The 16,988-nt window shown below is 43.8% G+C and overlaps 1 non-coding gene and 1 pseudogene across 1 annotated transcript; both read right to left on the bottom strand.

The window, feature by feature from the left end:
* Positions 1 to 16,988, bottom strand: part of LOC112444490 (microtubule-associated tumor suppressor 1 homolog) — a 112,292-nt pseudogene that overhangs the window by 57,838 nt on the left and 37,466 nt on the right.
* TRNAG-CCC (transfer RNA glycine (anticodon CCC)) lies at positions 12,169 to 12,241 on the bottom strand. Its single transcript has one exon. It is a non-coding gene; the product is annotated as a tRNA-Gly (tRNA).

Raw genomic sequence — 16,988 nt, 5'->3', positions numbered from 1 at the left:
ATTGGAAATGACATTTTTAACCAAAAAAAAAAAAAAAAAAAGACAAAAAAAACACACACCCTACACAAAAAAGACAAAAAAACCCCGAATGCTGGGATCACAGGCTACCTAATGAAGACCCTACGTGTCCCGCCCCCTGAGGGCTAACAGTGATGGTCAAAATGCACACTTGGGTATTAGGCAATGGCTTGCTGTCTCACTTACATTATTGTATTAGGTCTTCTAGCATCTAGCTAAGGTTGGTATTTATTATCCCCACTTAAAGATGAGCAAACCAAGGCTCTGAGAGATGAAGTAACTTGCTTCAGGTGAAAGGACTAGTGTCAGAGCCAGGATTGAGTTTTTGTCTACCTTGTTTCATAGGAACAAAAACTGTGATGCCAGGGTACTTAAATGTGTATTTGAAGGAAGCATCATGAAGATCATTGTCAGCTTCAGTGCCTCTTTGAGAAAAGGACTGCGGTTGTAGGGGTGAGACAGTCTGAGGGTTAGCCTGGACTCGATTCAGTCTAGACCTGTAAGCCCAGGTGAAAAAGACTCCTGGGCACACTGATACAGGGTATGGCTGATAAGAGAAACCCAAGATCAGCTAATAATCTGCAAGTGCTGTAATCTAAGTGAGCCTCTAATCAGGGAAGTTGAAATAGGGGAGTCAAGGAAGTCTTCCTGGAGGAGGTGTTGTTTGGGGGAGTCAAGGAAGTCTTCCTGGAGGAGGTGTTGTTTGGGCTGCAATTCAAAGGATAACAGAATCTAGAAGAAGTGTATAGTGGGAGAGGTAGGGAGACCATTCCAGCAGGGGAGTAGTGGCTGCAAAGGGCCTGTGGCTGGAGAGAATTAAGCATTTTTGAGAAACTAAAAGAAGGCTCATGTGGCAGGAGTGTAGAGCAGGCAGTCTCGGTCTTCTTACCTTGTTGTGCCAGCTTCCATGGGCAGGAGCAGAGGCCACAGGTGTGCTCCCCCTCTGAGAGGGGCTCTGGGTGGTGACGGGACTGCAGGCTAAGGGGAGGTCCTAAGGGAGCATGGTAGACGTGGTTCACTGGTTTCCCCAAGCTTCTGTCTGCCTCATTCCAGTTCAGGAGGTTGAGAAGCTGCACAGCACCTTCTCCAGACGCCCTGACAGCTCTAGTTCTGGATGTGAAGCAGGTCCTGGCAACTTTAGATGCAGGTGTACAAGATTGGGAGAGGGGAACAGTGGCAGAAGCCTTCTTCCTGCCCTTTTAGGCTGTTTTCTGATACTAAACAAGGTCATGGAAGTGTGAGGATTTCTGCAGCCATACTGCAAAGCCCATTCCATAGCCTCTTGGTCGTGGAGAGAGTCGAGATGGTAACAGAGGTAGCTGTGGTGGCCTCAGAGAGCAAAGGGCTACTGGGGCCAGTTCTGCTCATCTGGGAGTCATTCCTGGAGGCCAGGCTAGGAAGACTGCTCTAGCCCTTCCTGTAAATGTATCTAATTCCTGGTCTTGAATCCTTTCCTGTTAAAATGCTCTAGGGATGCTACTGATGCTTCCCCCCACCATCACCTAGGTTCCCCTGCAGTTGTGACAGTTCCCAGTTGCCCTCCCGAGTGCCCTCGTGTCAAAGGGTTCTCTGATCTCGGGTTTTTTCCACCACCTGGAATTCACTCTGCTAAAGGCAGGGGCAATCCAAGGGGTGAAGGTGTGAATGTCCATGGATTTCTTTCAGCCGCTGGGGGATGGGATGTTGTGAGTGTCCAGCTTTCTGTCATGGTCCACGTGATTTCTCAGGGTGTCTTCAGTGAGACTGAGCCTCAGTTGCCCACAGCAGTAACCCACTCACGAATGATTTTCTTTCTCTATCCTTTCATGCTTTGCCCACTTCCTTACTTGCATTTCCTAGGATCACCTTCTGAATAAACCACCTGTACCAAACTGTGGTGTTGGAGAAGACTCTTGAGAGTCCCTTGGACTGCAAGGAGATCCAACCAGTCCATCCTAAAGGAAATCAGTCTTGAATATTCATTGGAAGGACTGATGCTGAAGCTGAAACTCCAATACTTTGGCCACCTGATGCTTAGAACTGACTCATTGGAAAAGACCCTGAAGCTGGGAAAGATTGAAGGCGGGAGGAGAAGGGGACAACAGGATGAGATGGCTGGATGGCATCACTGACTCAATGGACATGAGTTTGAGTAAACTCCAGGAGTTGGTGATAGATAAGGAGGCCTGGCGTGCTAGTCCATGGGGTCGAAAAGAGTCAGACATGACTGAGCGACTGAACTAAACTGAACTGAACCTCAACCCTTGCCCCAGGGTCTCCTTTGGGGGAGCTCAAGGAAAGACAATAAATGCCTTAGAAGTTTCTGTTTTAGTGTGTGTTCCAAATCTGGCTAGGACAGAGAGACACAGAAGACTGGTTTACAGATCAAAGTATGGCTATTTTTCAACTAAGTCAAATATACTCCAGGCAATCACGTCACTGGGCTTTGAATTCATGTCCTGAGGCTTTTAGCCTTTTAGTCACAAGAGTGATTTCCCAACACATTAAAATAAATTACTAAAGTTGCATCTTTGTCAGTCCATCCATCCCTCCATCTTTCCAGCCAGCAATCATTTATCAGACCTCTGCTTGCGTCCAGTGTTGTGCTGGAGGCTGAGGATAGAGAAACTAATTAGGCTTCCTGCCTGCAAATTACTTACTGTGATCATCCTACGGGCAAGTGTAGCTCTGCCATACTGAGTGCCACTCTGATTTCTGCACATAATGCATTTAGCATGACCATATAAACTCAATACTAATGCCAACTAGTGGTCTTTTCATGTAAACATACTAGTCAGAACATTTTCATCTCTCCTGAAAAGTGTCTCCAACATTCAGACTGTGTCTGTATTTTATTAAAATGCCCTGTATTAAGACACTGCTTCCAAGGAACTAAATTTAGTTTGAGAAACTGCTCTCAATTTTGGAGTCATTAAATGTAGCCTTTGTGTGTATGTGCATATGACAGAGAAAAATTACAGCCAGCGTGTCTATATTGAAAATCCTGCATTAGATTGTCATCAGTTGCTAATAATACATCATAATTATTCTTATAGGGTTAAGCTTTTCTCTTTCCTCCTCCACCTGTCTTGCCGAGATAACCTCTAAGGATGTCCTGGAAGACGGTGGGGCTGAAATTCTAAAGCTTTCATGACAGCTGAGCTCTCCATGCAATTCATTATGTTAGAAAGATGGGGAGGAGAGAGTTGTCTGCAAAGATAATGACTGTGCAATTTCCAGTCCATTCTCCTTGCAGCCGGATCTTGGAAGCAGCCCATGGACCAGTTTCATCAAGCAGACCTTGCTCATCTCTCATCCTTCTATACTGGGAAAGAGATTGTGTCTGGCTCAAGCTGAAACCCTGGGTGGATGGGCCAGTTTGGGGGGAATGGAATAAGGAAATAGAGTGGAGTTCATTCCCAAAGAGCTTGATTCTAGGGATCTTAGGTGCAGTTCTGGTTGACATCAGTGTCAAAAGGGCTCCCTCCAGAGGGTGGGCAGGGAACAGGAGATTGACTGCCAACCCAGGCCACAGTTCTGTGCTTTGTCTGTATCCCCAGCTTTGACCCCAGAGCCAGGCAAAGCAGGAGCTCAATAAATGTTTGTTGTCTCCCTGAGAAAGCACTGGTATAGGATTACATGCAGCAAGGAAATCAGCCAAGCATGGTTCCCGTGGGAAATAAAGTCGCGTTCTTCTTCAGTACCTGCCTATGGAATGAGATTCTCTGTAAGAGAATCCTAGCAGCGTCCATGTTGGACTATCTCTGGAGAGGAAGATCTCCTGTGTTTGTGGCAGACATCCCCAGCATTGCCCAGAAAGGTCAGAAAACTTCCAGGGACGGGGGATGCTACTGTTGCTACATCTTGCAGAATAGATTAAAACCAGCAAAATCCAGTGTGGCCCCCCAACAGAAGCCAAGCCAAGCCTTAAACACAAAGGTGGAGGTTTCCTCTAAGTAGAAGGCGGCAGGAATCACACTTGCAGTGTCTGCTGGGCAGGTTTTCATTCACACTTTCAAGGCTGTTTCATTTCCTTCCCAGCCCTCCTTCCTTTGTCTTCTTTCTATTTGTCACTAGCGTGCCCTTGGCAGGTTCTCAAGGTTATGGTCACTGTAGAAAGATTGACTTTGTCTGATTAGAGTAAGGAAAAGGGAACACTGAAAAATTAGAGAGTAGCATAATAGCAAACATTAGAAGACATTAAGTTATTGTAAGTATTTGACATCATCTTTGTGCTCCTCTCCCTCAAAAAAAAAAAAAAAAAAAGAAAATCCTTTATTTGCTCTGTTGGCCAATGGCAGAGATAGTTAGCTGGCCTGCTAAATCAAGTCTCTACTTTCTTCTACAGTAAGAAGAAAAGCAATTTTAATTGAGCACAAAGCTACTTGGACTAAAACTAGACTTTTCTGGCCTTCCTTACAGCTAAGTGTGGCCATGTGACTAAATTCTAATCATTTAGATCCAAGCAGAAGTGGTGTTCCTTTATTGGAAATGTATTTAGCATGCATTTTCTTCAGTCAGTGGCTTTCTTAACAGTGTTTTTCAAAAGGGCAGAAGTATTTAATTTTGATAAAATGGAAGAGATGAATATCCTTTTTAATGGCTTACAATTTTTGTGTGCTCTTTAATAACTTTCTCCACCTCAAATTTGTGAAGCTGTTCTCAAATGATTTCTCCTAGAAGTTTTACAATGCTAGCTTTTATGTTAGAGTCTGTGACCCATCTTAAACTGATTTTTGCATATGGGATAAGGTAGGGGTGGAGGTTCATTTTTTTTTTTTTTACTAGGTGGATGCCTGGTTGTACCAGCATAATAATTTGTTGAAAAGACACCCGCGTCCATACACACATAAGGAACTGTCTTAGTGTCTTGGCAAAAGTAAGTTGTTAGTATATATTTGGGTCTAGTTCTGAATTTCGATTTTGTTCCATTCATATTTTTGTCTTTATGCAAATCCCACACTATCTTGATTGTTGTGGCTTTATCTGAAACAAGTACTGTGAGTTTTACAAAAATTTTTTCCAAAATTGCGTTGATTAGTTTAAGTCCTTCATATTTATTTCTGTATAAATTTTAGAGTCAGTTTTTCAATTTCTACAGAAATGGAATTTTTTACTGGGATTCTTTTGAACCTGGGAAGAATTGATATCTTAATAATACCAAATGTTTATAATCCATGAACATGGTGCATCATGCCATTTTTAAGGTCTTTTTAAACTTCTCTCAGCAATGTTTGTAATTTTCAGTGAAGGAGTTTTGCATGTCTTTTGTTAAATTTGCCTCTAAGTATTTTTTAAATGCTATTGCAGATGTTATTCTTTTAAAATTTTCATTTTAAATATTATATGCTGCTAGTGTGTAGAAATTCAACTAATTTTTTGTATATTTTCCTTGTATCCTATGGTGTTGCTAAATATACTAGTGTCCATATATTTTCTATTTCATTGATTTCTACTCTTTGTTATTTTCTTCCTTCTACTAATTTTATATTTTTCATTCTAATATATAGCTTCTTATAGTGGAGATGTAGATTAGTGATTTAAGTCTTTGTTTTCTAATATAAGCATTTAAGGATGTAAATTTCCCTCTAAGTACTCTGCCACATCCCATAAATTTGATAAGTTGTGTTTTCTTTATCATTCAGTTGGCAGGTGAGAATTCTATGAATGAACTATCCATTCCATTATCATTCAGTTGGAAATATTTTCTAATTTCTCCTGTGAATTCTTCATAATCCATGTATTGCTTAGAAGAGTGCTGCTTAATTTCCAGATATTTAGAGGTTTTCTAGAGTTTTAGGTTATTGACTTCTAATTTAACTACCTTTTGTCACAGAACCATATTCTGAATTATTTTCAAAATTTTAAAAATTTTGAGACTTGTATCACGGTTTAGTATATTTCATAAATGTCAGTTAGGTCAAGCTGGTTGATAGTGTTATTCAGATTCTCTATATTTCTACTTATACTTTGTCTATTTCTATGAATTCTTGAGAAGGTAATGCTAAAATATACTTTTGTGGTTATGGATTTGTCTATATCTCCCTTTTCTGATTTCTGCCATGTGCATTTTGAAATTACATTGCATATTCATTGAAGATAGTTTTGCATTTTTATTGAATTGACCCTTTTATCATTATGAATTTTTTATTTATCTCTGGTAATTTTTTTAATCATTAAGTCTACTTTGCCTAGTAATACTATAGCCACCTAAGCTTCTTATGATTAGTTTTTGGTCTATTTTTCTCCATCCTTTTACATTTGGTGTGTGCGTCACTCCGTGGTGCCTGACTCTTGTGACCCCATAGACTGTAGCCTGCCAGGCTCTTTGGTCCATGGGATTCTCTGGGCAAGGATACTGGAGTGGGTTGCCATTTCCTGCTCCAGGGGATCTTCTCGACCCAGGAATCGAACCTGGGTCTCCTGCATTGCAGGTGGACTCTTTACCAACTGAGCTATGAGGGACAGCCAAAAGATTTAATCTTTGTAGTTAAAGTGTGTCTCCTGAGTAGGCACCAGATAGTTTGGTCTTGCTTTTGTATCTAGTCTAACATACTCTAGTTTTTCATAGGAGTGTTTAATCCATTTACATGTGATATAAATTATTGATATGGTTGTGCTTAGCTTCCTGTAGGGCTTCCCTTGTGGCTTAGCAGTAAAGAATCTGCCTGCCAATGCAGGAGATGCAGGTTCGATTCCTGAGTCAGGAAGACCCCCTGGTGAAAGAAATGGCAATGGACTCTGGTATTCTTCCCTGAGAAATCCCACGGACAGAGGAGGCTGGAGGACTACAGTCCATGGGTCACAGAGAGTGGGACACGGTGGAGGGATGACTGACAACAGCAGCAAATCTTCCTGTTTTTTGTTTTCTATTTGGTTCACCTGTTCTTTATTCCTTTTCTCCCTGTTTTTGTTTTTTGTTTTTGGATTAGCATGTACTTATTTCATTTTTTAAAAAATATTTTTATTCATTCGTTTGTTTGGCTGCACTGGGTCTTAGTTGCAGCATTGAGGATCTGTACCTGTAACCTGTGAACTCTTAGCTGTGCCATGTGGATCTAGTTCTCTGATCAGGGATTGAACCCAGGCCCCTTGTATTGGGAGCATGGAGTCTAAGCCATTGGACCACCAGGGAAGTCCCTCATATTTTATATCTCCTATTGGATTTTCAGCTGTTTCTCTTTATGCTTTTGCAATGGTTTCTCTAGGGATTAAATATACATTCTTAGTTTATCAACAGTTCAGTTGCTCAGTCGTGTCCGACTCTTTGCGACCCCATGGACTGCAGCATGCCAGGCTTCCCTTTTTCCATCACCAACTCCCAGAGCCTGCTCAAACTCATGTCCATTCCATTGGTGATGCCATCCAACCATCTCATCCTCTGTTGCCCCCTTCTCCTGCCTTCAATCTTTCCCAGCATCAGGGTCTTTTCCAATAAGTCAGTTCTTCGCATCAGGTGGCCAAAGTATTGGAGTTTCAGCTTCAGCATGAGTCCTTCCAATGAATATTCAGGATTGATTTCCTTTAGGATGGACTGGTTGGATCTCCTTACAGTCCAAAGGACTCTCAAGAGTCTTCTCCAACACCACAGTTCAAAAGCATCAATTCTTCTGTGTTTAGCTTTCTTTATAGTCCAACTCTCACATCCATACATAACTACTGGAAAAACCATAGCCTTGACTAGATGGACCTTTGTTGGCAAAGTAATGTCTCTGCTTTTTAATATGCTGTCTAGGTTGGTCATAACTTTTCTTCCAAGGAGCAAGCATCTTTTAGTTTCATGGCTGCAGTTACCATCTGCAGTGATTTTGGAGCCCAAGAAAATAAAGTCTGTCACTGTTTCCATTGTTTCCCCATCTATATGCCATGAAGTGATGGGATCGGATGCCATGATCTTAGCTTTCTGAATGTTGAGTTTTAAGCCAACTTTTTCACTCTCCTCTTTCACTTTCATCAAGAGGCTCTTTAGTTCTTAGGTTTCTGCCATAAGGGTGGTGTCATCTGCATATCTGAGGTTATTGTTATTTCTCCCAGCAATCTTGATTCCAGCTTGTGCTTCATCCAGCCTAGCATTTCGCGTGATATACTCGGCATATAAGTTAAATAAGCAGGGTGACAATATACAGCCTTGATGTACTCTTTTCCCAATTTGGAATCAGTCTGTTGTTCCATGTCCAGTTCTAACTGTTGCTTCTTGATGTGCATACAGATTTCTAAGGAGGCAGTTAAGGTGGTCTGGTATTCCTGTCTCTTGAAGAATTTTTCACAGTTTGTTGTGATCCATATAATCAAAGGTTTTGGCGTAGTCGATAAAGCAGAAGTAGATGTTTTTCTTGGAGAAGGCAATGGCAACCCACTCCAGTACTCTTGCCTGGAAAATCCCATGGATGGAGGAACCTGGTAGGCTGCAGGCCATGGGGTCGCTAAGAGTCGGACACGACTGGGAGACTTCACTTTCACTTTTCACTTTCATGTATTGGAGAAGGAAATGGCAACCCACTCCAGTGTTCTTGCCTGGAGAAACTCAGGGATGGGGGAGCCTGGTGGGCTGCTGTCTATGGGGTCGCACACAGTCGTATACAACTGAAGCGACTTAGCAGCAGCAGCAGCAGCAGCAGCAGCTGTTTTTCTGGAACTCTTGCTTGTTCGATGATCCAGTGGATGTTAGCAATTTGATCTGCGGTTCCTCTGCCTTTTCTAAAACCAGCTTGAACATCTGGAAGTTCATGGTTTACATACTGTTGAAGCCTGGCTTGGAGAATTTTGGGCATTACTATGCTAGCATGTGAGATGAGTGCAATTGTGTGGTAGTTTGTACATTCTTTGGCATTGCTTTTCTTAGGGATTGGAATGAAAACCGACCTTTTCCAGTCCTGTGGCCACTGCTGAGTTTTCCAGATTTGCTGGCATATTGAGTGCAGGACTTCCACAGCATCATCTTTTAGGATTTGAAATAGCTCAACTCCACTAGCTTTGTTCCTAGTGATGCTTCCTAAGGCCCACTTGACTTCACATTCCAGGATGTCTGGCTCTAGGTGAATGATCACACCATCATGATCATCTGGGTCATGAAGATCTTTTTTGTACAGTTCTTCTGTGTATTCTTGCCACCTCTTCTTAATATCTTCTGCTTCTGTTAGGTCCATATCATTTCTGTCCTTTATCGAGCCCATCTTTACATGAAATGTTCCCTTGGTATCTCTAATTTTCTTGAAGAGATCTGTAGTCTTTCCCATTCTATTATTTTCCTCTATGTCTTTGGATTGATCTCTGAGGAAGGCTTTCTTATCTCTCCTTGCTATTCTTTGGAACTCTGCATTCAAATGGGTATATCTTTCCTTTTCTCCTTTGCCTTTCGATTCTCTTCTTTTCATAGCTATTTGTAAGGCCTTGTCAGACAAGCATTTTACCTTTTTGCATTTGTTTTTCTTGGGGATGGTCTTGCTCCCTGCCTCCTGTACAGTGTCAGGAACCTCTGTCCATAGTTCTTCAGGCACTCTGTCAGATCTAATCCCTTGACTCTATTTGTCACTTCCACTGTATAATCATAAAGGATTTGATTTAGGGCATACCTGAATGGTCCAGTGGTTTTCCCTACTTTCTTCAATTTAAGTCTGAACTTGGCAATAAGGAGTTCATGATCTGAGCCACAGTCAGCGCCCAGTCTTGTTTTTGCTGACTGTATAATTTATCATAGTCTACCTCAAATTCATGAATAATATAAGAACCTTTACTCCTCTCCCATCTTATGTGCTGTTGTTGTCATATTTCACTTTTACATGCACTTTAAATCCTACAATGTATTGTTATAATGTTTTCAATTTTAACTTTTTTCCTTTTATCTTGAAATAGCCCATATATTCAGTCACCATATTAATCTCTTCCTATAACCTAATATGTTTGTAAGAGTTGATTTAAATTTCTTATCTGTCAATCCATTAACTAGTATTTGTCTGTGGATCTGTTTCTATTGACTATGATTTTCCTGACTTTTGGTTACACATTCTAGCTTCTTTGCATGTTTCAATCTTTTTTGTTTGGAGAGTAGAAGTATAATATTTTTGCTTTGTTTTCCAGAACAGGCAAACCCACTCGTCTGTCTTGCAGATAGTGTGAGAGACTGAATCAGTCATTCCTCCTTGAGTCTGGTTGGGCTGCAGCCTTAATTAGATCGACAGTTTACCTGTTTTAAAACAGGTAAACTCTCATTGGTCTTCCAGCTTTTCTCTCTGGTCAGTATTTGAATTGGGAGGAGGTTGGATTAGAGTTTCAGATATTTTTGGTTTTGTGCATTCAGTGAACTCCTCAGGGCCCCCACCTCCAACCACCATGATCATCATGAAGCTGAGTGGGACTAAGAGATTTGTCTCTGCTCACCTGCCATTTCTTCACGACTCCTTCCTTCTTTGGCAACAGCTTTGACAGGGCAGCATTGTTGGGCTGAGTAATTTATTTTTGTGCTTGGGATTCTTTCAGATTCCTGCCAGAATTCTTTCAGAGGCCCTCCTGCCAGCCTGCACGCGGTCTGTGGCAGCTCTGTACTTTGTCAGTTTGGCTGAACTGAAACTATGTTTCCGAGAATTTCCTTCTCTGTACTTCTAGGTTACTTGAGGCCCCCAGAGACATTTTGCACAAGATCTGGCAGATAGAAGTGAAGCTGAAGGTCCATTGTTGGACATCCGGAAGGTTAGCGGGAACAATGGGAACGCTTACCTTGATGGCCAGCTCTCTAGCTCCCTTGAGAGCCTACACTTCTTCTCTGAATTGTAGGTCAGCTGTACCTCTGAGGCAAAGGCTGTTGGCTTTTCCTATAAATCATCCAGAGCATTCAGATTGGAAACTTTGAGCGACAGCGTGGATTCCAGTTTGTCCTCATAAGTTTCAGTTCATCCTTGCGATTCTTTCCTTTGTCCACATTCAATTTTCCTTTCTGGCTGCCAGTCTGGCTGACCTCTGGTGATTTAAGGCTTAATACTAGCTACAGAGGCAACAGCCTGTGAGTCTGCTTCACCAGGTCCCCAGCTTTCAAACTCATGAAATTAATCCCTGTTTCTCTGATAGTAGTAGTTTTGTTTCTCTAATCAATGCTGACAGCTACACAGGCAGCTAAGACTGAGCTGGTCTCTCCTCATTCCTGGACCATTTCTCCCCTCCGTGTTGCCACAAGTGTCCAGACCGGTTGCCCATCCTTTCTCAGGCAGGGCAGTTGCTGTGGCCCTCTGCTCACCTATGAATGGGTTTTTGGAATTCGGTTTGTCAAGGCTTCCTCCTACTCTTTGCTAGACCTGTTGAGGAAGATTTTAACTTTTGTCCAGATTTTCCTTGTTGTTACCATGGTATCAAAAGTCTTTTACATTCTTACATCCATATAGTCAAAGCTGTGGCTTTTGCAGTAGTCATGTATGCATGTGGAAGTTGGACCATAAAGAAAGCTGAGTGCCGAAGAACTGATGCTTTCACATTGTGGTGCTGAAGAAGACCCTTGAGAGTTCCTTGGACTTCAAGGAGATCAAAAAGGAAATCAACACCGAGTATTTATTGGAAGGACTGATGTTGAGGCTCTAATACTTTGGCCATCTGACGCGAAGAGCTGACTCACTGGAAAAGACCCTAATGCTGGGAAAGACTGAGGGCAGGAGGAGAAGAGGGTGGCAGAGGATGAGGTGATTAGATAGCATCCCAGCTCAAGGGACGTGATTTGGAACAAACTTGGGGAGATAGTGAAGGACGTGGGAGCCTGGTGTGCTGCGGTCCACGGGGTTGCAGAGTCAGACATAACTTAGTGACTGAACAATGATAACAACAGCACCCAAAATGTCAGCAAAATCCTGGAAAGTGTCCTTAAAGGGTGGATTTAGGCCCATCTCATCCCTTTTCTCCTTTCTGGGCAGGGAACACACATGATGGCCCAGCTACAGCAGCCGTCTTGGACCTGATAGCAGAGTGCACTCCCAGCTGTGATACGAGGCCCAGTGAGGAATAAGGGGACTGCAGTACAAACCACGGACAGCTGACTTCCAGAACTTTGATATGGGAGACTGAGACCTGGGATACTTATGATACTTTTTATTTTTGTTTTTTCCTTTTAAAAAAAAGTATTTATTTGGCTGCACCAGGTCTTACTTGCAGCATGCAGGATCTTCGATCTTGGTTGTGGCACGTGGTATCTAGTTCCCTGACCAGGGATTGAACCTGGGCCCTCTACATTGGGAGTCCAGAGTCTTAGCCACTGGACTATCAGGGAAATCCCTCATTTTCTGATTCATGCAGCCAAATTTGTTTCCAGAGACTAGAACCAGCTTCTGGGACTTTGTGAGGCTACTCAGGATGGGTAGTGAAGAGCAGAATGATAGAAGGTGGAAGCAAGCCAGGAAGCTGTGCAGAAGACAGGCCAGTTGGGAAGGGGATGGAAAGTAAAGATAACATGTCTAAGGGCAGGGTGGCTGATGCAGAAGACAGGCTATGAGGTGTGCTGGGAGAAAATGTACATTATCTTTTAAAGAAGCGCAGAAGGCATAAGACAGCACCCCCCTCACCATGACAAAGGATTACCCAGGATGAGTTGGTGATACCCTGATAACCTAACCAGGAAAGCAATGGGAGCTCTATCGGGTCTGTGGTACCAAAGAGGCACCATACACACAGACTCAGTACAAGTCCTTCCAGTTACAGCTTCAGTCCATCTCTGATCTCATCCTTCAATCACATCCTAATCGTTTCCCCACTGTCCCCCATTCTCAAGTGTGGAGCTATAAAGACTAGGGCTTTCCAAACTGTGGCATGCATGTGAAGCATCCAACAATCCTGTTAACTTGCAGATTCCGGTTTGGGGAGTCTGGGATGCGGTTGGAGATTCTGCATCACTCTGCATCTTGAGTGATGCGGCTGCTGCTGGTCCCCAGGCCAGATATGAGTAACAGCAAGACCATGTGTTGCTCTTCCTCTAATGAATGTTTACTTCCTGCGTGTGGTTTTCCTTATGTAATCACATCACTGACATGCTGGGGCCGGCCTGTTTTGTCACTGGGATACCCTGGAGAGGGACTGCGAGTTCAGTCTCAGCTGGACCCTCTGCTCCGCTGGCCGCATTCCAACTTGGCTTGCCTCCTCTTGAGGTTGTAAGAATGTAAACAAAAAGCCCAGGAGATTTGATGCAGTAATGCCGGCCAGTTCCTGAGAGTTATTCTCTCAGTTTTCCCCAATAGCTCCTCTGAATGGACTCACATAATATATTTCATCTCTACTAACTAAGCCTAAGAAAATTCCCTCCTAAAATAAAACTTTTTAATTTTGATGAATAGTACTCAACTCTCCTGCCAAATAACAGTATCTCTAAAATTTCATATATCTCTATAAAAAAGAAGTTGACTGCAGCACCCTAGCTCATGATCAGTATTCCCTGTTAACCAACACCAGCAAGTTACTCAACTGTCTGAGCTTCACTTTATGCACATGAAAAATGGAGCTAATAATTCCTACTTTGCAGTGTGGTAGGCATTACCTACAATCACGCTCTCTTCCTCTTCCTGTCTGATCTCGATTAATTAGATATGGTAAGATGACAGACATGGAAACTTAATTGCCTTAAAAGAAGAGTTTATTACCCACAGTTCCCAAAAGCAGGAGACATACCATGCTCTGCAGGGTCACCTGGGGAAGCACCTGGGTACGTCAGGAGTGGAGAAGGGAAGAGAGGGCACGGCCAGAGCCTTTGTTGAGGTTTCCATGGGAAGCAAAGGGCAGACATGGCTGGCCACTTTGAACAAGTTTAGGATTGTATTATGGCTGGCTTCCCTGGTAGTTCAGTCAGTGAAGAATCTGCCTGCAATGCGGGAGTCCGGGGTTCATTCCCTGGGCTGGGAAGATCCCCCAAAGAAGGAAATGGCAATCCACTCCAGTATTCTTGCCTGGACAATCCTGTGGACAGAGGAGCCTGGTGAGCTACAGTCCTTGAGGTCACAAAGAGTTGGATATGACTTAGTGTCTAAACCACCACCAGGATTGTATAGTCTGAATAATGTGAATGGGCTCTGGGCTATAAGGGTGGTCTCTATATGTCTGGCACCTGGCCTGGGGGTGATTTAGGACAGGGGAAACATCAGCGTGGTATGAGAAAGTTAGATAAAGGATGGGGCAGAGGTACGGGCTTTGGGTTGGTTGGTTGGCATAGAATGGCATACTGAAGGCAAGTTTTTCACTGTCTTTAGGAATTAGCCAGGCCTGGGAGGGTCAGTCTCTGTCCCTCACAAGGCTTTATAAAGCATTATAAAATACAGAAAATAAAAAAATAAAATATAAACCTGATTAATACGTGGTGTCAAGCATAGCCTTGGACATTAGCACCCCTTCCCTAGCACACTGCTCCTCGCCACCTGAAGGGAAGCGACAACTTATGTAAATACAGCGACTTCCAGCCAGATGGCTGCCCCTGTGTCCCTCTGCCGGAAGACTTCTCCCGCTGCCTCTTCTTTGTAGGGAGTCAATGACAGTGCTGCTTCCAATTCACAGAATTTCCAAATGGCTGTGTAATCATAGACCCATGTAGGCAGGAGCCCTGATGTTCATAGGAAGAGCAGAAAAATCCCAGATCCTTCCCTCTGTGAAGCCAAAAGGCTGCTTCTGTGTCTCCTTTTCACGCTGGTAGAGTAAGGCTAGTTTTGACTTCCCAGCGGCTCGGATTCCAAGCGAATAACTGGAAGCAGCAAGCAACAGCACCGGGACCTGCTGGTGCAGTGAGGAAGAAACCGCATGTGCGTGGATTCCGGAGGAAAGCTGCCCTTTGTGGGGTAGGAGGAGGGGCAGTGGGTACTGGGAGCAGACGCATCTTCACCCTGCCTTAGCATGAAGGCTGCTTCTTGGAAGGATGACTCACAGCACCATTGAACCACCTTCCCTGCGAAGTTAAAACAGCTCAAGAGAGGCAGTGTCAACAAACAGCCATTTGAGGACAGCGGGGGCGTATGGGGGCTGATGAGGCTGATGAGGCAGGTGTCATTATTACCTTGGGGTTTAATAGCACACTTGGACTGCTGGGCTCCACATTTGCCAGGCTGCCTCAGGGAAGAAGGGGCCTGCAACCAGAAGGGTGCTTTTTTTAATGAATAATTTTTATTTATTTATTTATTTTATGGCTGTGCTGGGTCTTCTTTGTTGCGCTTGAATTTTCTCTGGTTTGCGGTGAGTGGGGGCTCCTCTCCAGTTGCAGTGCGCAGGCTTCTCATTCGGTGACTTTTGTTGCAGAGCACTGGCTCTAGCCGCAAGGGCTTCAGCAGTTGTGACTCCCAGGCTCTGGAGTACAGGCTCAATAGTTGTGGTGCACGGGCTTAGTTGCTCTCCTGCATGTGGGATCCTCCTGGATCAGGGATTGAACCTGTGTCTCCTACATTGGCAGGTGGAGTCTTTACAGCTGAGTGACCAGGGAAGCCCCAGGAAGATGCTTTTGATTGCAATGATCAGATGACCCAACTTAATATGGTTTCAAGATTGTCTAACACTGTACTTCACAAGGTCATCACGGATGCTTGGTCCTTTTTTCTTCTCTCTTCCACCATCCACAGTGTTAGTTTAGTTCTAGGGCTGGTTCCCTTCTTTGTAGAAGTGCTGCCAGCAGCAAACTGATTTACCTTCTTCTGTATTTATCTTAGGAAGAGAGAGAAGCTTCCTAATCTTGTTCTTCAAAGTAAGGAAGCATAAGAATTGAAACTCGCAACAGACTTCTTATCATGTCTCATTGGCTAGAACCGTTCCCCAGACCCAGGAGAATGGCACGTGCTGATCAGCTTAGGCCTGAGCTCTTGCTTCAATTGCTGAAGAAGAGAGATGGGCTTTCATGATTGGCACTAACTAAGTGGAGCCCTTTTCATACTGTTCATGGGGTTCCCAAGGCAAGAATACTGAAGTGGTTTGCCATTCCCTTTTCCAGTGGACCATGTTTTGTCAGAACTCTCAACCATGACCCGTCCATGTTCGGTGGCCTTACACAGCATTGCTCATAGTTTCATTGAGTTAGATAAGGCTGTAGTCCATGTGATCAGATTGGTTAGTTTTCTGTGATTGTGGTTTTCATTCTGCCTGCCCTCTGATGTCATATATGGATGTGAGAGTTGGACTATAAAGAAAGCTGGGCACCGAAAAATTGATACTTTTGAACTGTGGTGTTGGAGAAGACTCTTGAGAGTCTCTTGGACTGCAACGAAATCCAACCAATCCATCCTAAAGGAAACGAGCCCTGAATATTCATTGGAAGGACTGATGCTAAGCTGAAACTCCAGTACTTTGGCCACCTGATGCAAAGACCTGACTCATTGGAAAAGACCCTGATGCTGGGGAAAGATTGAAGGAAGGAGGAGAAGGGGATGACAGAGGATGAGATGGTTGGATGGAAATCACTGACTCTATGGACATGGGTTTGAGCAAGCTCCAGGAGTTGGTGATGGACAGGGAAGCCTGGTGTGCTGCGGTCCATGGGGTCACAAGGAGTCGGACATGACTGAGCGACTGAACTGACTGAACTGAAGGGGGGCCCACCTGGAGGCAGGGTCAGTCCCTGAAACGGAACTGTGGCCACACAATGGGGAGGGGGATGGGACTGGGGAGTCAACGACCACGTGTACTGCAGTATCTCACCGTTGGAGCCAGGAGATATGGGCTTAACCACTTGCTGGCTGTGTGACTTTGGGCTAGTGCCTTAACCTCTCTGAGCATATTTTTTTGGATTTTTTTTTTTTTTTTAATGGGAGAAAAATATGTTTTCCTTAATTTTCAGGCTATGAGGGTCAATGAGAAATTAGGTGTAAAAAACCCTTGTGAGGAATCAGAAACACCTGTCTCTCGACCAGCTCCTTCCAGATAAATGAAGCAGACCAATCCGCGCCTCGTAAGAGATGATGGTTCAAGATAGTGCGGAAGCGGAGAACAGATGGGTTTACAGTGAGAATGAGTCAAAGGCAAAACACGAAGCCCGGTGAAGTGGAAGGGGTCCAAAGAGCGAT

The sequence above is a fragment of the Bos taurus genome, chromosome 26 (assembly GCF_002263795.3).
Source record: "Bos taurus isolate L1 Dominette 01449 registration number 42190680 breed Hereford chromosome 26, ARS-UCD2.0, whole genome shotgun sequence".
NCBI lineage: Eukaryota > Metazoa > Chordata > Mammalia > Artiodactyla > Bovidae > Bos > Bos taurus.
Note: the sequence above shows the minus strand (reverse complement) of the source record. Positions and strands in the feature narration are given on the sequence as shown.